At 41.6% G+C, this 26,957-nt stretch overlaps 1 protein-coding gene across 6 annotated transcripts in view; it reads left to right on the top strand.

The window, feature by feature from the left end:
- NCOA1 (nuclear receptor coactivator 1) overlaps positions 1-26,957 on the top strand; it is a 290,001-nt gene that overhangs the window by 39,955 nt on the left and 223,089 nt on the right. For 5 of the 6 annotated variants that reach the window (XM_088152158.1, XM_088152155.1, XM_088152154.1 and 2 more), the window contains exon 2: positions 733-847. The gene's annotated coding sequence lies outside the window, so the exon portion shown is untranslated. Of the gene's footprint in view, positions 1-732; positions 848-10,543; positions 10,647-26,957 lie in introns of all 6 variants that reach the window. The other variant, XM_088152153.1, reaches the window with a different exon arrangement.

The raw sequence follows: 26,957 nt of genomic DNA, 5'->3' as shown, positions 1-26,957 counted from the left end.
TTTGCAGGTTTCCCAGTCTGTTTTGGGCTGTAACGTAAAGTTTTCTGCCTTGGAGCATTGTCTAAAGCTCTAGCTAATTTTATCGTAACTTTTGCTTCTGTGTATTACAATCTCGGTTACAAGTCACATGAAATGGTCTTTTCAAGGTAGGTTTGGCATACTGTGTTAAGGAAATAGGCACATGAAATAGCATAGCAAGTAGAGCAGTGTTCCTTAAACTCTTTTAAGAAGTTGACTGCTTGCTGGGAAGTGGTTGAATTTTAAGCTATTTCTTAGCTTGTTTTAGAACCACACATTGTTAAACGAAGGAATTTGTTGAGAATTGCATTTTGTTGATTTTTTAAAGTTAGCTTTCTCAACTTCACATTGCTCAAGAGCTATCAAAAAGTTGGGGGTTGGGGAATAAGGGAATAAGGAAGTGGTTTAAAATGGTAACTTTCCCAAGTGTTTGATATCAAGGATTTGTTAACAGCATGTTTTTGAAGTGTATTGAGAGGCTTCTCAGTTCTTTTTGTTTTGGTTTTGATTTAGCTCTTTCTGCTTCTCTCCTACTATCTGCCTTCTGTACTTTCCTGGTATATTGGCTACTTGTGCTGACTCATGCATGCCAGAGCATTCTTTAGCATGATTTTATGCTTTGGGATAACAGCATTTCAAATATGAATTCTACCTTTTCCATAAAAGTAAATTTTCAACTGTTCCTAATGTTTGGCCTCTCTGCATTTTTTACAGGGCCAAAGCCTGTGTGGCAGTAATTTATTGCAGGAAATTAAATCAAGGCTAACTGCAGTGATTGGTCTTCAAAAATTAAAATCTTTGATAGCTGATTCAATTAGAATGCCAGCAGGTAAGTACATCAAGCCTTTGTCATTTACAGGAAAAAAAAATTGCACCTTTTTGTTCACTACTTCTGAATTTAAAAGCATTTACTGGCCAGATGCGGTACATTATTCTATCGTGCATTGTAGTATTTATGAAATAGCCATTGCCTTTTATGCTGGAAGCTGAATATGGTTTTGTGTTACCCGCTGAATACCTTGAATTTGCCAGTGACCTTGAGAATATATGAAGCATGTGTTTTTGGAACTATTTTTTAAATCTGATTTTCTTCTAAAATAGCATATTCTGGTGTTTCCCATGTTATGTTTACATTGGTGGTGTTTCAGCTAAATGCCCCTCTTCCTTCATATCTTCATAGTTCATTAGAAAAACCTATTGGACTTTTTCCATTAAGAGATCAAAACATCAATATTTGACTATTAAGATACATGCATATTTTACAGCGTCTCTGTGTTTACAATAGAATTTTTATGCAATGTATAGTGCTGCTAAGAAAAAGGAGTGAAGATGGAATGTTTTGTATTGTAACAACGGGAGTGCAAGACTCTCTAAATAGATCCTTGTAATACAAATTACATAGTGCAAGCATTTTTCTTCTTTTTATGTAGCACTAATGGACATTAACCATTCTGTGTATATATCTTGTTGGTATACAAATAATTGGACTCCCATTTTGCACAGAGATCCTATATTATACTCATAGAGGAAACCTTGAATGCTGGGCAAATGCAAGTCTTGTTCTAAGTCCTGTAAGTAAAAGGGATGGGGCAAAGGTGGGCAACTAAATACTTTCCGGGCTATCTGTTGCTTCCAAAATATTATTGTAGGACCTGCATCTTCTCAATATTTAATAGTTTATGTTTAATTATGTTTAGTTGTAATAGTTTTACAACTGTTGAGAATCTGAACACGTGCATAATATGTCATTGTAGTCAAAATTTCAACAGAATTAGCTAACCACAGGAAAGAAAGGGTCACTTGTGTGGGTTGGCTTGCTGACTCCGTGCTTTCACAATGCATACTTCCACTAGCTCCTTCTTCTCATTGCTAGGTGGGTTTATGCATTCATTGTTGGCTAGGGTTGCAGTATATCATTTAGCTAATAGAATCAGAATTACTCTAAGATTGCTGAGAAGTTAGCAACACCCATTATGCCTTAGTGAACTCTTTAAAAAAGTGTAGTTGAGATAGGTGGTGTAGACTGTGTGTAAAAATAGACAGAAAGATTACGTGAATGGGAAAAAAAATGAAAATCTGTTCATAAATAAAAGCTAATAATAAAAGCTCTGAGAAAATGAGCCTTTCATTATGCTGGGCTAGGGGTAGTGGGAATGAAAAGTTTGCTGGATTCCAGAATGGATTCTAGAATTAATTTGGCGGCACTGATTTCTTTTTATCCAAGGAAATACTGAAAGGTGCCATCACCTTCCAACTTAACCATCTGAAGTGTCTGCTGTTGCACATGTTTTATCACGTCATGCATAAAGTTGCCTCACCATGTAAATAGCTAATCATGGACCAGTTTAGGAAGTTGCTGTGGGCACCCTTTGAAATAATCTTCAGACAAGACTATGTATTAGACTCTGAACTGATTATCAGAAAGAACCATATTTGTACTAGGATTTGTATTTGATTCATGTGCCTCTTTATTAGCTATGGGGGATATCTATCTGCTTATAAGTTTATCTAGGGAATCAGAAAATGAATGTCTGTATAATGAGAGAATGTGCTGGGACAATTTAAGCATTTAGAACACTCTGTAAGGCTACATAGTTGGTGTATATTGTTTCTTGTTTCAGATCCTCCGTAAGGCTATCCAAATAACCATTACATCAATGGTGTAAACCTTTTAAATGTATGATATTTCTTTAATTATTAGTTTTATATATTTATAAATATATAAACATATAAATATATATATGCTCAGAAAGAATGCTTATAATTAAAGATTATAATTAAAACCACCCATATAGATACACACACACACACAACACAGAAGAAATTGGTAAAGCTGGTAAAATAAAACAAAACATTGCTGCCTTTAAAGATATAGTGAAGAGATGATATTCTCCCCCATCTCCCATCTGGAGGCACTCACTGAAAGAAAGTGATCTCTAGTTTTTATGTATGAGTTAGATAAGAGGGATCCTTTCCCTTCCCTACCCTTCCCCTTTTTTTTTCTGTAGAAGGAAATAAATGTTTGCAGTTTTGGAGAGAGATACAATTTCTAATGAGCCTAATTCCTTGTGTGACTCTGGCCCCTTATTGATGAAGAAGATGGGTTCAACAACAATAACAACAATATCAGTGATAAAATAATGTCAATAAAACCAATTCAGTGGAAGTAAAATCAAATAATCAGTTACACATAATAAAACCAAAATGAAACCTGCACCAGGATAAAACAGTGCAAAAGTCTTGGTAAAGTTGGCTAGTCATTATTCCCTTGATATGTGGATATATCCTGGGGATATATGCTGCTGCTTAATGCCAGGTAGGTTAACAACAAGGCCCCCCTCATATGTGACTTGATCACCGAGGAGGGGGCAGACCTGGCATGCATTACTGAGACCTGGCTGGGGCCTGAGGTGGGGTGCCCCTCTCGGAAATGTGCCCAGCTGGGTTCTCGGTGTGGCACCAGCTGAGAGGCCAGGGCAGGGGAGGAGGGGTGGCTGTTGTGATCTGGGAATCTCTAGTGGCCTTCAGGGGCATTGGTCCACAAGTTTTTGGCTGTGAGATACTGTTTATTAGGTTGGGCGCCCGTGAACAGTTGGGAGTTCTGCTATTGTACCAGCCTCCCTGCTGCGTGGCAGCCTCCCTGCCTGAGCTGCTGGAGGCCATCTCGGGGCTGGTGGTGGAGTTCCCCAGTCTTATGGTTCTGGGGGACTTCAACCTACTGTCCCTGGGGCGGTCCTCGGAGGTGGCTCAGGAGTTCATGGCTACCATGGCAGCCATGGGCCTGTCTCAAATTGTGCGGGACCCAACCCGAGACAGTGGCCACATGCCGGATTTGGTTTTCTTGTCGGAGCAATGGCAAAGTGATCTGAGGGGAGATCTACAGCTTTCCCCATTGTCATGGTCAGATCATGTCCTGGTGACCCTGAGTTTCTCCTATACCACCCCCCTCTGCAGGGAGGCCAGACCCATGCGATTGGTCCGCCCCCGGCACCTGATGGACCTGTCAGGGTTTCAGAAGGAGCTGGGGGATATTCCCAGAGATCTACTGCATGGTCCAGTGGAGGCCTTGGCTACTGCCTGGAATAGGGAAGCGGCCGGGGCCTTGGACAGGATTGTGCCTATGCGACCTCTCTTGCCACATCGGCCCCAACACTCCCCGTGGTTCACGGAGGAGTTGAGGGTGCTGAAGAGGGTTAAGAGACGTCTAGAGCGCTGCTGGAGGAAAACAAAGACCGAATCCGACCGAACACAGGTTAGAGCCACTATCAAGGCCTACCTTATGGCAATAAGAGCGGCGAAGCACCTCTACTTCTCTGCCCTTATCGTGTCCGCAGAATGCTGCCCGGCAGCCCTGTTTAGGATCACTAGGTCCCTCCTTGGTAAGGGGGATGCGGGGGTTCATTTGCAGGGCCATGCAGAGGAATTTTCAGAGCATCTGCAGGACAGAGTCACTCGGATTTGTTCCAGGTTAGACTCCGAGCGTGGGGCAGGGTCTGGGGAGACACCGAGGGACTCTTCTTACCCAGTTATCTGGGAACGGTTTGATCCTGTTGCTCCTGAGGAAGTGGACAGGATCCTGGGGACTGTGAAGGCCACCACTTGCCATCTTGACCCATGCCCCTCCTGGCTAGTGAAAGCAGCTCGGGAGGTGACATGTGGTTGGATCCAGGCGATGGTTACTACATCCTTGCAGGAGGGAGTGTTTCCAGCTGCTTTTAAGGAGGCATTGGTGCACCCTCTCCTCAAGAAACCCTCCCTGTATCCTACTGTGCTGGACAATTTTTGTCCAGTCTCCCACCTCCCCTTTTTGGGGAAGGTGGTTGAGAAAGTGGTGGCATCACAGCTCCAAAGGATTCTGGAGGAAACGGATTATCTGAATCCCTTCCAGTCAGGTTTCAGGCCCGGCTATGGAACGGAAACGGCATTGGTCGCACTTATGGATGACCTCTGGCGGGAGCAGAATGGTGGAAGTGCGACCATCCTTGCTCTTCTTGATCTCTCAGTGGCTTTCGATACCGTCAACCATGGTATTGTGTTGGGACGTCTCAGGGAATTGGGGGTGGGTGGCACGGTCTTGTGCTAGTTCGCCTCCTTTCTCCGGGGCCGATCCCAGTCAGTGGTGATAGGGAGCGAGAGGTCCCATCCTCGGCCCCTCCTTTGTGGGGTGCCACAGAGTTCGGTTCTCTCTCCTCTCCTTTTCACCATCTACATGAAACCACTGGGTGAGATCATCCGTCATCATGAGGTGAGGTATCATCAGTATGCTGATGATACACAGCTATACATCTCCATCCCTGGTGAAGTAAGTGATGCCGTGGCCACCCTTTCGCGGTGCCTGGAGGCTGTAAGGGTCTGGATGGGGAACAACAGGCTTCGGCTGAACCCTGGTAAGGCGGAGTGGCTGTGGGTTAATGGCTCCTCTGTATCCGGGATTTTATCTGGATGGGGTGGCACTGCCCCAGACAGACCCAGTGCGTAATCTAGGGGTCCTCCTAGACTCACGGCTCCTGCTTGAAGAGCAGGTGGCAGCCGTGGCAAGGAGGGCCTTTGCACAACTTCGGGTTGTGCATCAGTTATGCCCATTTCTGGATTGGGATGCCCTTCGAACAGTCACTCACGCCCTTGTTATCTCCCAGATAGACTACTGCAATGCGCTCTACATGGGGCTACCCTTGAAGAGTATCCGGAAGCTACAGCTGGTCCAGAATGCAGCTGCGCGGGCTATTGTTGGAGCCTCAAGGAGGGCCCATGTAACGCCTCTGCTCTGCGAGCTGCATTGGGTGCCAGTTTGCTTCCGGGTCCAATTCAAGGTGCTGGTTATCACCTTTAAAGCCCTACATGGCATGGGACCAGGTTATCTAAGGGATTGCCTCTCCCCTATGACTTCAACCCGTCCCACCCGATCAGACAGAGAGGGCATGCTTCGGACCCCCTCACTGAAAGAACTTCGACTGGCGGGGTCCAGAAGGCAGGCCTTCTCTGCGGTAGCCCCTGCTCTTTGGAACATTCTGCCCCTGGAGGTGCGATTAGCCCCCACACTCCTGGCCTTCTGTAAGGCTTTGAAGACCTGGTTCTGCTACCTGGCCTGGGGTGGGGTGGGGTGGGAATACCTCAAGCATGGGGATGGCTAGCCCCATAGAGGCCTTCTGCCTTCAGCCTCAAGTTTTTCATCCTCTTGGTCTCTCCTTCTTTTTAGTAATGTTTTTAATTAAGGTTTTATGTATTTATATATTTTATGTTTTTAATGTTTGTTGTGAATTGCCCAGAGTTCCCCCATTGAGGGGAGATGGGCAGTTGAAAAATTTAATAAATAAATAAATAAAATAAAAATAAATATCCCATGATTCCCTCTCATGGCTTGATATGTCTAGTCACCTATTGAAGATAATAGAAAAAGAATTATTGCCTGAGCCCAGTAGGTTATAAATTCCTCCTTATGTGAGTGAGAGTACCCTCTTTAAGGAAGGAGTACTATGAGTACAGTACTCCTAGAAAAAAGAGTGCTTGGATATAGTAATGGATTTGGTGAGTTTCAGCAAGATACAAGTAAAGTCTCTCTTTGAATCAGGCTCAGTTCCTGGTGAATTTATGGGCCCATCCATTACCCATTTCATGGTAATGGTATGGAACTGTTTTGCCATTGTTTTCTTCTAGGATAGTTTTTGACTTCCTAGGCTAGTCTACAGCTCTGGCATTCCCTGGTAATTTTCCATCTAAGTATTAACCAGATCCAACCTTGCTTGGCTTCTGAGCTCAGGCAAGTTCAGCAATGTGTGCCACTTGATTGGTGAGGTTCGGTGAGCTGAAATTTAATCCCAGTAAGCATTGTGGGGTAGGATATTTCTCCTTCTGGAAGTTAGGGCAATTGTTGTCTGTAGATGGATTTGTGCTCCCTCTGAACGAACATGATCAGAGTCTGGTGATGCTCCTAGATTCTCTATTATCATGGGTAGTTTAAGTAACCTCTATGACTAGGAACACTGCCGCCAGCTAAAGCTAGTATGTCAGCTGTGTTCATTCCTAGAAAGGGTTAGTTTGGTTACTATGATTCATGTATTGGTTTACGAACCTGGGTTCCCTGTTGGTCTGCTCATAGGACTGGCCTGGAAGCCAAGGGTAGATTAGGGTCCTTGTGGGCTCTAGGCACTTCTGGAAGCCCTTTGGTATATGCATTTTTATGGGTAGATTGGTGATAAAAATTATCTTGAATTTGTTTTTTTACGGATTGCAACATGATATGTACGATACTAAAAGTCACCTGGCTAGTGGGCAGCCGTATAAACTGAATGAATAAATAAGATATATTTGTCAAAGATCATTATGACATGTTAGTTACTGGTATGCGCTGCTTTCTTTATAATTGATAATTCATATTCCATCAGATGGATATATTTAGATACTGTATTACGAGCCCACGGATGAAGGAGAGTTTTCATCCAAGAACATACATTGCTTTCACTTTATGAAAAGAAAATGACATTGACACGACTCCGCCTTTTTCTGTATACACCCTAATTCAATATTGGGTTACCCCAAAAAAGAACATCTTCAACTATATTTGCCTCCCAGACACAGTCCTCGGTGGACTCTTAAAGCTTGCTGTCTCATGATTCAGAAATGGTTCTTTATGATGGTATCCGTCCTATGGAATGTCTACTTTGTAATATGTGAGGCCTCAATTTTGATGTGTTTTAGGTATCTTTTAAAAACTTATCATGTTGGCCATCCCAGCCATTTACCCATGTATGTGTGTGTCTGTGTGATGTGAATATATATATGTATGGATTACTTGTAGTCTTTTCCTTCTGTTTTTAATCTGTTTTGGTCTTATGCTTTTATAATTACTATAACCACTACAGAATTTTTCAAAGAAATAATAGATAAATACTCTTAGTAAATTAAAAGAAAAAAGTAATTGGAAGATCTGATATAGTCCAATAACTAATGCCCTTTTTCTGGATGCCACCCTCCTTTGCCAGAGGAAAGCAACAAGGGAGCGTAACCTCTGTAATCATCCAGGATTCTCAACAGCTTTTGACAGTAGTATTCTTTTGAAGAAATTCTGTGAGTTGGGTGTGGGTAGTATTGCTTTGTGCTGATTCTGCTGCTCTCTCAGATATCTCCAGGAAATACTGGGAGATTTCTGCTCTACCTCATGAGATTTGTATTATGGGATTCTTTGGTGTTTATTTTTTATCCCCGTGCTATTTAACATCTATATGAAAGTACTGACTGACACTCAGCTTCTTCATTAGAATCAGATAAAGCATTGAAATGCTCAGTTACCATTTCATCATGGTAGTAGAGTATATGAGAGTCAATAACTGAAGTACAAACAAGATAAATGATTTGTGTATTTGGCTGAATAGCACTGGACCTTTTCTAGAAAGGATTATAGTCTAAAAATTAAATTAATGGTATGGGAGTATTTGTCAAAGTATCTTTTTCATTAGAGGCACAAATATCTGTTACGGTATGAAGTATTTTTTCCAGTTTATCCTGGTGCACCAGACTGTTTTCAGTAGGAACTTCTCATTTAGGTTACAATACTGCAGTATGCTTAATGTGGGCTTGCTCTTGAAGATAGTCTGGTGGCTTCCGGATTTTTTATTTTATGTCTTCAAGCCATTTTGACTTATGGCAATTGCCTGGACAACTTCATGAAGTTTTCATGGCAAGATTTTTGGAAGTAATTTGGCAATGCCTTCTTCCAAGGGCTGAGAGAGAATGACTGGCCCAAAGTCACTCAGCTGGCTTCATGCCTAAGGAAGGAGTATAACTTATAGTCTCTTGGTTTCTAGCCTCGTGCCTTAAACCACTACCCCAGACTGGCTCTCAAAGAGCGTTAGTCAAAAATAGAACTGTTACTGTAGTGATTGGAACTGGGCATTATGATCATGTTATAACAGTTGCCCACTTTCACTGGCTCCCATTTCCCTTGAACATCTAATTTGTAGTGGTAGTTTTAATCTATTAAGCCATTTATAGTAAAGTAATGCCTCTTCTTGTATGTTCACATTTGTGCCCTAAAGTCATCTTTCAAGGTTGTGTTCTGAATGTATTATTACATATAATAATGCGTTGAATTAATACTTGCATACAGTTGGGCTTTCTAAGTAGTACTTTCCTAGCTTGGAATGGTTAATCCAGAAACACCTGATTGACACCTACTTTGTTATCTTTTTGATACTGGACAAAGATCTCCCTCCCTCTCATATAGATATATTCATTTTATTTGCAGTTTTAATTTTCTGTATTTGTGCTACAGTACAGTCTTTTTTTTTTTCTGCCCTTCTAGTCCCTACTGTTTTAATATCCTGGTTAAATTAATTTTATATATTTTTAGTTGAAGTATTTTTTTTTTGCATGACACCTGAGACTAATGAATAAAATTAAAAGTTCTAAAAATACTGAAGGCATTTCCTAAATTGCTTGGAAAATATAGTTTAAAAAGACAAAATACACCATAATGTTGGTTCCCTTTTCATTTTTCAAACAAGTAGTAAGAACTGAACTTTAGAACTGTTTAATAACATGCTTTTTCCAGCTGACAGAAACTTGGGACCACAAACATGCATAAGGCCTCTGCTATAGGGTTGGAGAACTGGGTTCCAAGTGGACTCAGAGCCTTAGTTTTGTATGTAGTGATGAGAAATGTGTTTGTGAGTGAGTTGCATTGCTCAACACGATCCCTATTATCCAGTGCAACTCCGTGGTTGTTTGTTATGCAAGTGCATCCTTGTTCCATAAAAAATTCACAAAGCAATAGGTGTGTTATTTGAGGAGAAAAAGTAACATGCTTTTCATGCTTGGGAGATGTGACTCTGCAGGTGAACTGTTATCATGAAAAATGGCTTCTGGACTCCATTTATTAAATAAGCTAATGTTTATTGCACAGATGGAAAGTATTTAAAACATGCATCTCACTTTGGAGACTTAAGTTAATGTACAGTTGTTGAGTTAACAGTACTAGATGTGATATCCAATTAGTTGTTGGAGAAGACTGAGGGAGCGCTACTGTGACATTTTCAAAAACCTGAAGAGCCTGCCACATAAAAGAGGGTTATCTTACCCAGGTTGAGTAGATTTCAGTACAGTATAGTATAGATTTCAGAACATTTGGTGAAACAGCTCTGATGATAAGGGCAGTTTGACAAGGGAACTAATTATTTAGGGCAGTGTTTCTCAACCTTGGCAACTTTAAGATGAGTGGACTTCAACCCCCAGAATTCTGGCTGGGGAATTCTGAGAATTGAAGTCCACTCATCATAAAGTTGCTAAGGTTGAGAAATGCTGATTTGAAGAGTGAAGCAGATCCTTACTGGAAGTCTTCAAGGCTGGGCAGCTTTTCCCTAAATAGTTTATACTGTTGGAATTCCTAAAACAAACAGGCTAGAAAATATGATTTACAAAATTTCTTGTAATAGTGTGATTCTATCTTTGAGGATTTGTGAACAAATAGGGAAGTTGGTAGTTCTGCCTGGAATTCCAACTCTCACTCCAACCCACCATTTGTGTTCTGCAGTTCACCCCCCACCAAAAAAAAGTCTCCAGGGAAGGCAGTGTTGTGCAGAAAATCCATGGCATGGATTTGTGGATTCCATTGCAGCATAATGTCAATAACATTGGTAAGTTATATATAGTTTAGCTAATACTGGATGTAACACTCAGGCTCTTAAAATACACAGACCTACCTCATATACCCCCCTCCCCCCCTCTAGTGTTTAGTAATTAATGGCACTGAGCACAATAAGGTGGTAGGCTGGGGCATAAATGTAAATAAATATAAATAAAAACTTTAGAAAAGAGGATTTATCCTGAAAGTATGTCCCTATGTGTGTATATTCTGAGATTAAGAGCCTTTGAAAAGGTAGTCCGGTTTTGCATGTAACATACTGGCTCTTGGCTCTGGGAGCATATAACGCTAATTTTACAGGTCCTGCACTGGTTGCTGATTGACTTCTGGGTGGAATTTAAGGTGCTGGTTATTGACCTATAAAGCCCTTTATGGCTTAGGACCTGGGTACCTGCCAAACTGCGTGCTCCAACCGGAATTGGCCCGACCCACTAGATTGTTCAAGGAGAAACTACTTGTAGTCTCACACTTCTGAACTGAGGAGGGTCAATGCTAGGAGATGGATGTGCTGATGCTGATACTTTGGACTAGCCTCCCAGCAGAGATCAGGCTAGTCCCCTCCTTGTTGGTCATCAGGAAAATGTTAAAAATTGAATTTTTTAGAGTGTATTGTACTAAGCTTAAGCACTGCACCATATTTTACTTTTTCAGTTTAAACCAATTTAAAAAGGAGTAGTTCAGGGTTCTTACAGATTCTCTGACAGCATAAAAACAAAACACACATACCAGTTTCCATAGCATTCTGGTCCCAGGACCTGAAGGAAAAGCCAGGTCTTCAAGATCTCCTGGAAGGTCAGGAGGATTGGGGTCAACCGAATCTTGGGGGGAGGCTGATAATATGCAGTTAAGCCATGTGTATTGAGTGTATACAGTGGGGCAAAAAAGTATTTAGTCAGCCACCAATTGTGCAAGTTCTCCCACTTAAAAAGATGAGAGAGGCCTGTAATTTTCATCATAGGTATACCTCAACTATGAGAGACAAAATGAGAAAAAAAATCCAGAAAATTACATTGTCTGATTTGTAAAGAATTTATTTGCAAATCATGGTGGAAAATAAGTATTTGGTCGCCTACAAACAAGCAAGATGTCTGGCTCTCACAGACCTGTAACTACTTCTTTAAGAGGCTCCTCTGTCCTCCACTCGTTACCTGTAGTAATGGCACCTGTTTGACCTTGTTATCAGTATAAAAGACACCTGTCCACAACCTCAAACAGTCACACTCCAAATTCCACTATGGCCAAGATCAAAGAGCTGTCGAAGGACACCAGAAACAAAATTGTAGACCTGCACCAGGCTGGGAAGACTGAATCTGCAATAGGCAAGCAGCTTGGTGTGAAGAAATCAACTGTGGGAGCAATAATTAGAAAATGGAAGACATACAAGACCACTGATAATCTCCCTCGATCTGGGGCTCCACGCAAGATCTCACCCCATGGGGTCAAAAGGATCACAAGAACGGTGAGCAAGAATCCCAGAACCACACGGGGGGACCTAGTGAATGACCTGCAGAGAGCTGGGACCAAAGTAACAAAGGCTACCATCAGTAACACACTACGCCGCCAGGGACTCAAATCCTGCAGTGCCAGATGTGTCCCCCTGCTTAAGCCAGTACATGTCTGGGCCCAACTGAAGTTTGCTAGAGAGCATTTGGATGATCCAGAAGAGGATTGGGAGAATGTCATATGGTCAGATGAAACCAAAGTAGAATGTTTTGGTCTAAACTCAACTCGTCGTGTTTGGAGGAGAGAGAATGCTGAGTTGCATCCAAAGAACACCATACCTACTGTGAAGCATGGGGGTGGAAAGATCATGCTTTGGGGCTGTTTTTCTGCAAAGGGACCAGGACGACTGATCCGTGTAAAGGAAAGAATGAATGGGGCCATGTATCGTGAGATTTTGAGTGAACACCTCCTTCCATCAGCGAGGGCATTGAAGATGAAACGTGGCTGGGTCTTTCAGCATGACAATGATCCCAAACACACCGCCCGGGCAACAAAGGAGTGGCTTCGTAAGAAGCATTTCAAGGTCCTGGAGTGGCCTAGCCAGTCTCCAGATCTCAACCCCATGGAAAACCTTTGGAGGGAGTTGAAAGTCCGTGTTGCCCAGCGACAGCCCCAAAACATCACTGCTCTAGAGGAGATCTGCATGGAGGAATGGGCCAAAATACCAGCAACAGTGTGTGAAAACCTTGTGAAGACTTACAGAAAATGTTTGACCTCTGTCATTGCCAACAAAGGATATATAACAAAGTATTGAGATGAACTTTTGATATTGACCAAATAGTTATTTTCCACCATGATTTGCAAATAAATTCTTTAAAAATCAGACAATGTGATTTTCTGGATTTTTTCCCCCATTTTGTCTCTCATAGTTGAGGTATACCTATGATGAAAATTACAGGCCTCTCTCATCTTTCTAAGTGGGAGAACTTGCACAATTGGTGGCTGACTAAATACTTTTTTGCCCCACTGTACATTTGTGTAAGAGATGGTTAAAAATGCCTGTGAAGTCTGTGGGGAAGAATAAATGTTGTTAAAATGAATGTTACTCCAAGACTGATACACGTTTTGAGTTGGATACTCACCACGTTTTTAAAACGTATTGATAGGAATTTGAGAAAGTTTTCATGGGACGGAAATACTCTTAGGTTTTCTCATTTTGAATTGTTACTGTCTTATGAATAACAGGTTTTTAACTTCCCAGAATTCCAATTTTATCATTTGGCTTATATTTTAACTTTCCATAGAATTTAAGTGATCCTTGGGGAAAAAAAACTTTATGGGCACAATTAGAAAGCTATTACTTATCTTTTTTGGGGGGGGGGCAGGTACTTGGCTCTGGTTTTACAAAAAAATAGTCTTTCATAAGTTAATGTTAATTTTACCTTTAAATTGTGCAATTTAATTATATAAAAATATAATTGATGTTGTTGGGAAGGAATTTTAAAATTGTTGGGAAGGAAAGTTAAGTTTGATTGCTCTTCCCATCAGAAATTGACTCCCTGGGATAACCCCAGTTTGAGAATTGCAAGGTGTGTGTGGGGGGGTGTTTCTGGAATTTATGGGATTCCATGTTTATGGAATTTAGATTGTCAGACCAGATGCATTGAAAACTACATTTTTGTTGTTATGGGGAAAATATATAGATTTTTAACCTACAGTTTCTTTTTATAAACAGTTGAAGACTGTTATAAAGATAACTATTGTGATTTACAAGAAAAGTGGAATAAAAAGGTAGAATATCCCATTTTTGCAAATCAATCTGTTAGTGTGTTGAATAATGTTAAAAGTGTATCTTTCTTGTTAAGATGTTTTTAATGCAACAGACAATTCTGTTTCAAGTATGTTGTACTTTTCAGAGAATATTTAGCATGGGTTGGATTTCATACTCAGCATGTTGGAGGTATAAAATGGTGGAAAGTACATAGGCATGTAAGTTTTGGGGTGGTTCTGCAGTGGTCCCTTTTTAGTCCTGTATTAATAACTATATTAATAGAAAGCTGGGAACAGAAAAAAGGTTCAAAAGTGTTGATAGAAGTAGTAGTAGTAGTAATAATAATAATAATGGTATGCAAAAACTTTAGAATTTAATGACATTTATGGATTGTAAGTAAAAGAATTATTTTATAGAAAGAGCCTCTTATACCAGATTTTGAAGCTTGAATTGATGAAATAAAAGGTATTCATTCTCCTTCTGTGAATTTGTTTCATATCAATCTAGAGGAAAGTTAGGCCACCAGTTCTTCATGTGGTTACAAGTTCAATGTATCCTTTAATAACTACGTTATTTTCTTACAAATGTATTTTATTAATATTGTTTTTTCTTTCTGTTTTTTTTCTATTTTTGTAATGGCCCTATTACAGTGTGTTTTATTTTATTTTAGCAATAAAATTAATTTTAAAAGGTGTGTATTAGTTTAAGTTCATTCCACGCTTTTCTGTTCCTACTTAAGCCTCCTACTTTTCTGCTTTCTATTTTGTGTAGAAATGGATGGATTGTTTTTATGGTGGACATCCACGTCCATCTGAGGCCTCTGCACTGCTCCAGAACTGTGTGATCTCATGCCTTCACCTGTGCTTAGTTGCTGAATTAATTTATTTCTAATTCATCTTCCATGCATCTGAAATCACACAATAACCATTTCTTTATTTGAATTGTTGAAGTTCTGCAGTGCTTGTAGGTGGGATGTTTTTCCATTGGTGAGAAATCTTGTCTACTCTGACTCCTGGTATGAAGTCAACTTCTCATGTTTCCCCAGAGAAGTTTGATTGCCATGCCATCGTGGTGATGCTATCATTTCCCTAAATTTAAATGCACAAGAGAGGTAGAGCCTTACTGACTTTGCATCTCCCCTTCATAGCAAGTGCTCAAATTAGATGTAGAAGTGTACAAATGTACAAAATAAACTAAAATGTGGAAGGAAAGGGACACTTAGTGAATGCCATTCTTTGCATTTTTCCTGTTGGACACCTGGAAGGAACATGGATTGGCTCTTTTATAGACTTGGCATTTCTCAGATCAGCAGCAGTAAAAATGATCATGGGTCCACTTTTGAAAGACTGAAGAGTAGAAATGGTGATGGTACTTTAGATATGCCTGGTGGTTGGCAAAACGTGCTTCATTAATTTTTGTGAGTAGTAGTGTTGTTTTTCTGATCTGAAGCAAGGAGACAGTACATGGAAACATTAACAATAGCTCTTGGCTGGCTTTTCATATTACTCTTGGAAAAATAAAGATAACCCAGTCAGCATATGAAAGTTTTTCACCTTTAAGGACAAAGGACTGTGTGTCAGTTGAAATGTATTGTGATTATTTTATATCATTTTTATTAGCTATTTTAACAGGTAAAAGATAAACATGAAAATATATAAAAGAAAAATTAAGAAATAGAAAAAAGATAAAAGAAAACGTTCAGGAAACAGTACAGATAGAAGAAGATGGTGGCAAGAGTGGTGGTGTATGTGTGGCTGTGGGCTTTGTTTGAATGTTTTTTGAATATTTTTGATGTTGCACTGGATGGATGCAAACGTTGGAGATATGTGGACTGGTTGATGATGTTGGGGCCTACTTCCCTTTCCCTGGCTGGGTGTTTTAAAGGGCTGGACTGCCTTGAATTGGATCCTGAGCTGGTCGGTCTCTTTTGGACCCCTCCTTGGGCTGCTGACATCGAGGAGGTGGAACAGCATGTTTCCCCAGCTCCCGTGGACTTGCAACTATAGCAGGAGATTTACAGGAGCTGTTTGGAGGGAGGTTTGCTGGAGTGAGTTTGCTGCCATTTTCCATCTTACGGGCGGTAGCCTGGCTGCTGGTCAGACTGGCATTGGAAATGTGGTGTGGGACACTGTTGGAGACCTTGGCAGTGATTTTTGTTTTTGGTGCTGAAGAGAAAGTTGCCCAGTCACACTTTTGTGACATCACCCAGTCGCAGTTTTGTGATGTTTCGATTTCTGGCGAAAGGAGCGACAGTAGCAGTGTGACAGATCAGCTTACCCAGGGACAGATGGCGCTGCGGCCCAATACTTCTCACGGCCCTTGGATCTAGGAGCTGTACAGGACTCTATACAGGACTTGGAGGACTGCCCACTCCCCCCTTTGGAGGAACTGGAGTACTGTGATTGGCTGAGCGGGGAGGGGGTGGTGACAGCAGAGGGCTGGTGCTTGAGGGCTGTCGCGGATCCCGCCACTTGCAGAGGCCATTTGTCCTTGGGTTCTGAGCTGAGTCGTGAAGGGTGGGGGGTGCCCCATGGTTGAGACTAATTGCCCTCCTTTGGGTGAGAGCCAGAGGTATTGGTGAGGATACAGTGTATAGAATGGGGCAACCCCTGGCCAGCTGAGTGAGAGTGGGTGGTGGAAAGCCATTGTTGATAGGTTGTGTAGGGGGGTGTCTGAGTTGCCCGTGGAGGACTTGGCTTCCCCTCTTTTAGGATGAATGTCTATAAGGGAGAAATGTGGGGATCCACTGTTTCTGGTGAGGTGTTTGGAGGTCTTGGGGGGGTTGTGGGTGGGATGAAATATCACAGTGGTGATGGGTAAAGGAAGATATGGCGGAAGACCGGGGGTGGGCTGTTCTTGGGAAACAAGGGCCTGGTGTCTTATATCGGTTCCTTGTTCTGGCCTTCAGATCTTAACCCAATTCCTGGTCAGCAGGCCTTCGAAGGCCCTGGCTTTCAGCTACAGCTACTAAATGCCAGGTCAGTCTGTAATAAGGCCTTCCACATCTGTGATTTAATCACAAATGAGAGGGCTGACCTGGTGTGCTTTACTGAGACCTGGCTGGGTCCGGGGGAGGGGTGTCCCCTTTTGGAAATGTGCTTAGCTGGGTTTCGGATGTGGTATCAACCAAGAACCCAGGGCAAGGGTAGGGGTGTGGCGATTATGATCTGGAAGTCTTTTGCGGCTTTCAGTAGCACTGCTCCACAGGTTGTCAGATGTGGGACCCTGTTCCTTAAGTTGGGCTCTAGGGATCAGTTGGGACCGTTGGCTTTGTACCACCTCCCTGCTGCATAGCAGCCTCTCTGCCTGAGCACCTTGACTCCATTTTGGGGTTGGCAGTGGAATGCCCCAGGCATATGGTCCTGGGGGATTTCAGTCTGCCTTCCCTGGGAGCAGAGTCTAATGTGGCTCAGGAATTCATGGCCTCCATGACAGATATCCAGAGCCTGACATGGGACAGTGGTCACACACCTAATCTGGTTTTCCTGTTGGAGCAGTGGCAAGGCGATCTGGAATTGTGGGAGCTCTCTGTGACTCCCTTGTGGTGGTCAGATCATGCCCTGGTAGCTATGAGATTCTCTGGCACCGCCCCCTGCTGCAAGAGGTGGGACCTATTAGATCAGTCCACCCCAGGCGACTGATGGACCTGGAAGAGTTCCAGAGGGAGATGGGCGTTGTTCCTGATGGTCTATTTCATGGTCTGACTGAGGCCTTAGCATTTGGAATGGGAGGGCAGTTGTGGCCTTGGGTCAGATTGCGCCTATGCAACCTCTCCCTTCCTGTGGATCCTGCTGCTCTCTGTGCTTCACGGAAGAGTTGAAGAAGATGAAATAGGAGAAGAGATGTCTAGAGTACTGCTGGAGGTCAGTGAAGGATGAATTCGACCATACATGAGTGAGAGCCTCTATTAAGGCCTACCTTGTGGTGGTAAGGGTAGTGAAGTAACAATACTTCTCTGCCCTTATTGTGTCTGCAGATTGCTTCCCAGCAGCCTTGTTCCAGGTGACCTGAGCCCTTCTGGGCAGGGGGGACCCAGAGATTCACCTATAAGGCTGTGCAAAGGAATTTTCAGAGCATCTGTCAGATAAAATTGCTCGAATTTGTTCCCAGTTAGACACCAGTCTTGGTGAGGTCCCATGGAGATGCCTGGGGCACAGTTTTGCCCTGTTATCTGGGAATGGGTTTAACCTGTTGGGCCTGAGGAAATGGACAGGATTCTTATGACTGTGACCTCGGCCACTTGCTCATTAGGCCTATGCCACTCCTGGTTGGTTAAGGCTACCCGGGGGATGGGGTGACGTGAGTGGGTTCCAATGGTGGTGAATTCATCCTTGAGAATTGTTGTTCGTTTGCCTCTTAAGGAGGTGTGGGTTCTCCCCTTCCTCAAGCCATTGCTGGATCCCACTATATTGGATAACTTTTGACCAGTATCCAACCTCCCTTTTTTAGAGAAGGTTGTGAAGAAGGTGGTCATGCAGCAGCTTCAGCAAACCCTGGATGAAACAGTTTATCTGGACCCCTTTCAGTCAGGATTCAGGCTTAGACATGGGACAGAAACTGCATTGGTCACACTTTTTGATGATCTCAGATGGGGTAATACATCCATCCTGGCTCTTCTTGACTTCTTGGTGGCTTTCAATACCATCAACCATGGCTCCGTTGGTTGGGAGTGGGCGGCACAGTATAGGGTTGGTTCTATTCCCTCCTATGGGGCCAGTACCAGTCACTGTTGATTGGGAGTGAGAGGTGCCACCTGTGGCCCCTACTATGTGGGGTCCCATGAAACTGATTGCTGAGTTCATCGCCATGGGGTGAGGTATCATTATTATGCTGATGATACCAAATTATATATTTCCATCCCTGGCGAACTAAGGGATGCTATTGATGTCTTGTACTGGTGCCTGGAGGCTGTGGGGGTCTGGATGGGGAACAAAGGCTTCAACTGAACCCTGGCAAGACTAAGTGGCTTTCGGTCTTAGGGCCTTCCAGATCTGGGGTTTTACCATCTTTGGTGCTGGATGGGGTGGCACTGCCCCAAACAGACCTGGTACATTCTAGTAGTCCTTCTGGACTCATGACTCCTGCTCAAGGAGTAGGTGGCAGTCATGGCTAGGAGGGCCTTTGAGCAACTTCGTGTTGTATGCCAGTTGTGCCTGTTCCTGGATTTTGAGGCTCTGCTTACAGTTACTCATGCCCTGGTCACCTCCCAAATGGACTACTGTAATACACTCTACATGGGGCTGTTCTTGAAGAGTATCCGGAAGCTTCAGCTGGTGCAAAAAGGAGTAGCACAGGCAGTTATGTGTGCCCTTAGGAGGACGCACATTGCACCTCTGCTCCATGAGCTGCATTGGTTACCAGTTTGCTTCTGGGTGCAATTCAAGGTGCTGGTTTTGACCTTTAAAGCCGTACATGGCCTGGGGCCAGGTTATTTGAGGGACCGTCTCTCCCTGATTACATCTACCCATCCCATCAGATCTGGCAGGAGAGGCATGTTGTGGGTCCCGTCTGCTAAGGAGTTCCATCTGACAGGGCCTAAGAGACCAACCTTTTCTGCTGTGGCACCTACCCTTTGGAACATCCTGCCCCTTGAGGCGAGGTTGTCCCCAACCTTTATGGCCTTCTGGAAAGCTCTCAAAATGTGTTTTTTCATCAGGCCTGGGGATTCCCTGGCAGCAGGGAACCTGCATGTTGGCTGCACCATGTATAACATTCTGATTTTAACCCTCTTGTGATCTTTTTATTTATATTTAAGTGTTTTAAATGGTTTTATAATATTGTTTTAATTGTTTATTTTATTGTACGCTGCCCAGAGTCACGTTGTGTGAGATGGGCGACCATATAAATTAGACAGACAGTCAGACAGAAGTGACTTCCAATCTTCTTTACAGCAGTTACGAACTGATTATCCCTTCTCCCTCTTTAAGATTACATCACATCAGTATTGTCCAAACTTGGCCACTTTAAGATGAGTGGACTTCAACTCCCAGAATTCCTCAGCCAGCCATGCTGGCTGGGGAATTCTGGGAGTTGAAGTCCACTCATCTTAAAGTGGCCAAGTTTGGACAACACTGCATTACATGGTTCCCTTCTTCCCTTATTCAACCCTTTTTAATCAGCAAATCCATAAATCACCAATTCATTTTTTCCCCGTTTTCATCAAAAAGTCCAAAATTTATTGTAATTGTGATAGTTTCTCAAGTCTTTGCTCATTGTCAGTAAAGCATTTGGGCAGGAAAGTGCTGTGTATGTGTGCTGTCAAAACTTGTTGCAGGAGAACTGTAGAATGAAGAATAAGATGGCTACTTTTTTCTGTTTCTTAAAAAGGAAATGCTATCACAGGGACTAATATTAATAAAAAAAACTTTAAAGAGGGAAAGAAAATCAGTGGAAAAGAAATGAAGTCAGACTTCGGTAGCCCTTATATAAATGTGAGTTACATAGAAAATTATTCTTTGAAAGATTTAAGATAATTTTCTAACACAGCTTCATGTGCTTTCCCTGACTTTGAAGGGTGTCTTACGATACCCGTTCTTGTCCCTACATACAAAACAACTTTGGTGAAAAAATGCATGGTGGTAATCGCTTCCTTTCTTTTAAATTTCCTCTCAAAACTAACCTTTTCCACACTGTCTCTGGATTATTCTGTTAATCTTTGTGCTTAACTTCAACTGAGTTTGAAGCATATGAAACTGAATTTGTATATATGTATTATTGTACTGTTAATTAAATTTTTATCCCACCATCATTAAAAGCAATTCCATAAACGTGTTTGTACGTGTGTGAGAGAGACAGAGATCTAAATCCATTAACCCTTTTGTTTAAAGTTTTCTGCTCCATATATTAGACATTGTTATCGTTTTCAGCAAAAGTCCAAGAGAAAGGGAAATGTGTGTGTGAATATGGGGAAAAGTCTCTCATCCGAGAAAGTGAGGACAAAGTACTTCTACTTGGTACACATAATTACTACTAGAACTTCGATCTTGCAAAATGTCACAACTAATTTCCACTTTCTCATAAGCAGTATTGCTTGTAGGTCTTTATCATGACTAATGTTTCCACAATTTCATTTGAATGCAGTCTGCAGTATTCAACCATTTGATACATTTTCTTTACATTTCTTGTCCAGTCACAAACAGCTCTATTTTTAAAGAGCATTTAGCAGTCTTGAGATCAATTAAATGTTCAGGATATACACTGACTCCAAAACATAACAAATTCCCCTATACTAAATAACTCTGGGCTGAAAAGGATAATGAATGAATTTTCCACACTGGAGAACTGTAAAACACATGTTCTGGTGTATTTATTTTTTCAATAAACTTTTATTAAATTAACTTTATAAAATGAATGCATGACAAAAGAATAGCACAAGGATCAGCTCTTCCCCACTTCTGCCTTCTTCACTGCACATATGAGACTAATAGTTTGGGAAGGGGGAAGGGGAAACAAAGTGCTACATGTTTAAAATACCACCAAAGAAGTAAGCAAGATTAAATGTCTCAAATTTCTGCAAAGGCTGTCCAATGCATGCATATTTCCTGTGTGTTAAACATTTAAGGCCATCTTTTATGATTTTTCAATATTTTCTGCAGGACCAGCCAATAGAACCAGATACTGTGTAATTTAGACTTCTAAATTTTGGCTCTGTTTTCTGTCTTTTATTTGGGAAAGTACCTGGCAGGTGAACAGCTTCAAGAAGCAACAGGTGTGCCATATGTTCTAAATGTAAGGAAATTAAGTACAGTTGTTCAGTCATTTTATTTTAGTAACCTGTATTGGCTGCATTTTCCAAACAAACTGAAAATGAGTAGTTTGCTAGTATCTAATAGCTCTTGTGTGATCCATCCCATCAGAAGACTTGACTAACTAACTTATACTGTTTGGTCCATAGGCTATTTTATCCTCATATGTGATCCAGGAACACTATTGTGTTCTTCCCTTAACAAACGAGAGTCAGAAGTCATGGTTTGTTCTTGGCTTTGAGCTCTAACTAGTTCAGAATAAAACAAGTCAAGAGTTTCTGATTTTCACGTAACAAAGTGAACTGCAAATGGAGTCATCCAGATGTGTTAGCTGCAGTTTCTGGTAGAAGTGGTGATGTAGGAGTGATGTCTGGTATTTTATTGCCTTTAGATAAAGCAGAAAGCTGAAGAATTCTGGTTTATTGTTGCATGTAAATTCTACCTTGCTTAATCAAGTTCAATTGGCATGCTTTTACAACTTGCTTAAAATAATGTCTGTTTAATAAGGAATTGAGAAATATGATCTTCTTTTCTTTTGTCCATGTTCTGAAACATACCAAAAGTACATTTTAAAGACGATAGAAGAATCTGTTTTCACTGCAAATTGGTGTCTTTGTTTTGATACCCCCATTAGCCCTAAACAGCCCTAAACAGCATTGATGGCAAGTGATTGTAGGAGTTGTTTGGAGAATGAAGTTGCCTATCCCTAGCTTAATTTATTCTCAGGTTCCCAATTATCCTTGCAGAGCAATGTTATTTTGGTGTAATTTCAGCAAGTTTCCAGGTTTTATTGCATTTGCAGAGGTAGAGGGGTATGGTCTGTATATTCTAATCTAGGTTTGACAGCTCCAGTATCACTGAGAGTTACAGGATATTAGGGATTAGGCTTTTCCAGTTTGGTTCCATGAACATCCTTTGTCTCCACTTGACTTTTTAGATTCTTTTAGTTAAAAAATGAATTCTTTCCTTAAATTAACAAAACCTCTGACAGGAGCTGGCGTACTGTGAAGTGTCACATTTTTTGTTCTAAGAACAGTGACATTCTACAAAATAAAAATGGAGATGGGGCAACAGGTTAGTGCTTGTGCAGTATAAAACCAATTTAGTTATGTAGAAGTGTACCCAGCTGCCAAAGAAAATGACTGGGGTGAGCTGGGAGATTATAGGAACATCCTCAGGGTTGAGAGATAATCTTTACCAGTTTGCCTTCTGTTAAAAGCTTGTTATTGGCTGTATCTATCCTGGCAGCTATTTTGTAAATACAGTGCATTCGGAAAGTTTTCAGACCCCTTCACTTTTTTCAATTTTGTTATGTTGCAGCCTGATACTACAATCGTTCAAATTCATTTTTTCCCCTCATTAATCTACACTCAGTACCCCATAATGACAAAGTGAAAACAGAATTTTAGAAATGTCTGTAAATTTATTAAAAAGGAAAAACTGAAATATCACATTGGCGTAAGTATTCAGACCTTTTACTCAGTACTTTGTTGAAGCACCTTTGGCAGCAATTACAGCCTCGAGTCTTTTTTGGTATGACGCGACAAGCTTTGCACACCTGGATTGGGGGATTTTCTGCCATTCTTCTTTGCAAATCCTCTCAAGCTCAATCAGGTTGGATGGGGACCATCGGTGGACAGCCATTTTCAGGTCTCTCCAGAGACGTTCAGTAGGGTTCAAGCCAGGGCTCTGGCTGGCCCACTCTAGGACATTCACAGAGTTGTCCCTAAGCCATTCCTGTGTTGTCTTGGCTGTGTGCTTAGGATCGTTGTCATGTTGGAAGGTTAACCTTTGGCCCAGTCTGAGGTCCTGAGCGCTGTGGAACAGGTTTTCATTGAGGGTATCTCTGTCCTTTGCTCCATTCAGCTTTCCCTCAACCCTGACCAGTCTCCCTGTCCCTGATGCTGAAAAACACCCCCACAGGATGATGCTGCCACCACCATGCTTCACTGTTGGGATGGTATTGGGCAAGTGATAAGCGGTGCCTGGTTTCCTCCAGATATAACATTTAGAATTGAGGCCAAACAGTTCAATCTTGGTTTCATCAGACCAGAGAATCTTGTTCCTCACAGTCTGAGAGTCCTTCAGGTGCTTTTTTGCAAACTCCAAGCGGGCTTTCATGTGTTTTGCACTGAGGAGAGGCTTCCGTCTAGCCACTCTGCCATAACACCCAGATCGGTGGAGGGCTGCAGTGATGGTTGTCTTTCTGGAACTTTGTCCCATCTCCACACAGGATCTCTGGAGCTCAGTCAGAGTGACCATGGGGTTCTTGGTCACCTCTCTTACTGAGGTTCTTCTCCCCTGATTGCTCAGTTTGGCCGGGCGACCAGCTCTTGGAAGAGTCCTGGCTGTGCCAAACTTCTTCCATTTGAGAATTATGGAGGCCACTGTGCTCTTGGGAACCTTCAGTGCAGCAGAAATTTTTTTGTAGCCTTTCCCAGATCTGTGCCTTGCAATAATCCTGTCTCTGAGCTCTGCTGGCAGTTCCTTTGACCTCATGCCTTTTGCTCTGGTACAGTACGCATTGTCAGCTGTGAGACCTTCTAGAGAGCGGTGTGTGCCTTTCCAAATCATGTCCAGTCAATTTAATTTACCACAGGTGGACTCCAATCAAGGTGTAGAAACAGCTCAGCAACAATTAAGAGAAATGGGAGGTACCTGAGCTAAATTTCAAGTGTTGTTGCAAAGGGTCTGAATACTTATACCAATGTGATATTTCAGTTTTTCCTTTTTAATACATTTGCAGACATTTCTAAAATTCTGTTTTCACTTTGTCATTATGGGGTACTGAGTGTAGATTAATGAGAAAAAAAATGAATTTGAACTATTGTAGTATTAGGCTGCAACATAACAAAATTGAAAAAAGTGAAGAGGGTCTAAATACTTTCTGAATGCACTGTAGTTAACTCTTCATGATAGCCATTTTGTAAAAATGCCCAGAAGATAACTTCAAAATTCCAAATGTGCTACTCCATATTTTTGGAAATACCTTGAGTGATCATACTAAGATGCCTGAAATTCCTCATTATAATAGTGCTGAATTGGAATCAGCTACGCAAATTCTTAACTTAAAAGAAATACTGCATTGCTTTTGGTGGAATGAGGAAGGGCAAAACTGGTAATCCTGATCTTTGGATTTCCAACATTTCTCCACAGATATTATTTCCAGAAGTAGAAGGTTTGGTTGCTTCCTATTCAGTATGTACAGTTCACAACCTGTGTCTCATCTTTTACTATATATGACAAGTTCCAGAATGTGGTTCTAGTTTCAAGGAAACCGTTATGTACAGATTTCATTGCATTTGTAGACAAAGAAAAGGAAATATAAACTTGAGAAATAGATGCAGAGTAGTAATACTGAGATACAAAAGTAGTTTTGAGCTTGCTCACGTGTGAGGCATGGCAAAATATAACAAAGGCAATCTTCTTAGATGTCAACAGCTTACATTCTTCTTTGTGAAAAGGTTGCTAGCTAACTATATGCATTGACATTTGCCCCTTGTCAGTTAAGAGACGTAGATTGTAAGATATGTTTGGGGCCCTATTCAAGGCTTAATTCTGCCCCAGACTGTACCAGGGCACAGTGCTAAAGCTTGTTTTGGGAATTGTGGCTGAACTTTACACAGTGCTAAAACTTGTTTTGGGAATTGTGGCTGAACTTTGCACATATGTTCATTTATGGCTCTCCAAAATAAAGATCTGGGAGTAAATTCTGTGCTGAGATTACTAAGAAAGTGACATAAATAATCCAGTATTCTCCGAACCTTTCTGGGCCTCCCACAGATTGGGAGGTAAGGACTTGTATAATCCCTTTCAGGATTAATGTTTAGCTCTTCTCTTAGTTCAAGTTGTTTAATCCAATGACCTATGTAGATTCTTCATTTTTTAATTACTATTCAAACATAAAAGACCAGAGGTGATGTAGGTAACAACACATTGGGTTCACTTAAAAAGTATAAATGCCTTTGGCTGTTCCTCATAAAAGAGTCAGTATTTTTGTGTTGCTTTTGCAGTCATTTCAGCATAGACCTCCCAGCTGAGGCTGGAAATGGGACACACAGCAGCATAGCTGACAGAATGCTACATCTATGTAGAAAGAAGAGAGCACAGAATTAGGGCACTGCAGCAGCCTGTTCTTATTATCATAAAAGAAATTCCTTTTCTTAGAGAGGAAGACACTGAGCACATGCAAATGGAATAAAAGGGGAGGGGGGCTGTTTAGAAAAGAAATGTGGAATGGCTTCTAGATCTTTCAGACTACATTTATTTGGTTCCTATTGCTTCTGATCTGTGTCCATAGAACACCTTTGTTTGGTCTATAGAGTTTTATAGGTGTGATAGAGATGTTTCATATTGTTTTGGTTATTTAAATTTTAAGCTTGATATCACTGTCATACTTCTTTACAGAATCTGAGAGAACATTCCAGAATTAGTTAGGGCAAGACAAAATGGAAAGGTCACGTTAAAAGGACAAAAGTTAAAAACTGATGTAGTTTAGGGGTTCTGATTGAGTTATGAGCCTGGAAAATCCTGTTCAAATCTTACCTGGCCAAGGACCTTCTAAATACGTATTGTAATCTCTTGGTCTCTGCCTCTATCTATAGTAAAGGATAGTGATCTTGCTGAGATGATGCGAAATTCAGTATAGAACCCTCAGTTCAGTTTGTAAATGCAGTTTGTAAACTGTTGTAAAGAGGCTGTTTAGTTTCCTGGTTGTATATCTTAAGATACAACAGGGCAAAAGTAATCCAAGATAGGAACATAATACACAGGAAGACATACTTTGCAAGTCCAGTCCTGGGCATCTTCAGTGAAAAAAATGGAACTGATAGAGCTCCTTCTTCTCAAAGTAAATAGTACTGGAGTACATGGGAAAACAATGAGAGGTACATATAAAACATACTAATAGCACAGGTGTTATTTCAGGTGGGATGAATCTGAGAGATTTCTATAAAGCTACCTCCTAATTCTATAGAAGGTAGCTTCTATAAAGCTACCTCCTAACACACAACAAACTAGAGATGGCTGCAACTTCTGGAATTTCTTGTTGAAATTAAAGGGAAACACACATAGGCCCCAAGCAAGACACTGTGAGAAGTAATAGGAGAACCAAGTAGGATGTTTTACTTGGAGCACTGAAAGGGGAGTGACTTTTGTGGCATCATGTTTTGTGTTTTTAGAACTGTTTGGACTCTGTTATTGTTTTGTTTGTTTTGGTGGTGTCATTTTCCTCTCACTGAGCTGCCACCTTCTCTTGTGGCACATGATTTTCTTGGGAAGGGTCTGCTGCTTTGAGACAAGGCAATAGCTAGCTGGAGGCTAATAGTTACGTAGATCTATAAGT

The sequence above is a fragment of the Python bivittatus genome, unplaced genomic scaffold (genome assembly GCF_059951505.1).
Source record: "Python bivittatus isolate LINGU-HERP-01145 unplaced genomic scaffold, Pbiv_v1 ctg000690_np1212, whole genome shotgun sequence".
In the NCBI taxonomy this organism is placed as follows: Eukaryota; Metazoa; Chordata; class Lepidosauria; order Squamata; family Pythonidae; genus Python; species Python bivittatus.
Note: the sequence above shows the minus strand (reverse complement) of the source record. Positions and strands in the feature narration are given on the sequence as shown.